Source organism: Cebus imitator, unplaced genomic scaffold (genome assembly GCF_001604975.1).
Source record: "Cebus imitator isolate Cc_AM_T3 unplaced genomic scaffold, Cebus_imitator-1.0 Scaffold74, whole genome shotgun sequence".
NCBI classification, from domain to species: domain Eukaryota; kingdom Metazoa; phylum Chordata; class Mammalia; order Primates; family Cebidae; genus Cebus; species Cebus imitator.
The window spans coordinates 4511146-4511943 of NW_016107389.1; positions in this window are offsets into that span (position 1 = coordinate 4511146).

Consider the following 798-nt stretch of genomic DNA (forward strand, 5'->3'; position numbering starts at 1 on the left):
AGACGGGGTTTCACCATGTTGACCAGGATGGTCTCGATCTCTTGACCTCGTGATCCACCCGCCTCGGCCTCCCAAAGTGCTGGGATTACAGGCTTGAGCCACCGTGCCCGGCCTATTTTTTATTTTTAATAAAGAAAATACAAGTGTTAAATAAGCTGTCAGATTGTCCTAGAATAATGGCTAAATCCCACATTCTTCGTTCATAGCCACGCCAACGAGTGGTTCAGCTACCACTCCTCAGGCCTAAGATGGAAACAAATTCAGAAACCAGCTCTACCACCAACCATCCTCCCTCGACACCATCAACACAAGAAGAGAGGCTATCTCCTTACTCACATTTTGGAGAGGAGATGCTTTCTTTCCCCAAGGGTAAGGGTAAGAGGAGGTCCTGAAAGAATTTCCATGTAAAAAAAAAAAGGGTTGGGAGGGCAAACTTCCAAAAGGATAACTATCATTTTTATTTCTTTTTGGGATGTCTACTTTGCCAGGGAATTGGAGAAAATCAGATGGGAGCAGTGAGCTTTTTACCAGTGGTCCATGTTGCAGTAACAAGCCATCCATACCAACTGCCTTGAGTGTATATACAATGAGTGAAAACAGCAATGAATACCAAACTCAGGCAAGACTGCAACAAATCAAGCAATACTGGCCCAGTCAGAAGGGTAGTTTTTGTTTTTTTCTTGCTCCTTGAGCCCCACCCTGACAGGGCAGCAAGTGGCAGTGGGTAGAAGAAGGGGAGAGGAGAGGTGTGGAAGTCAGACCCTCCACTTCAGATGAGTGAAGTCAAAGCTCCTACCT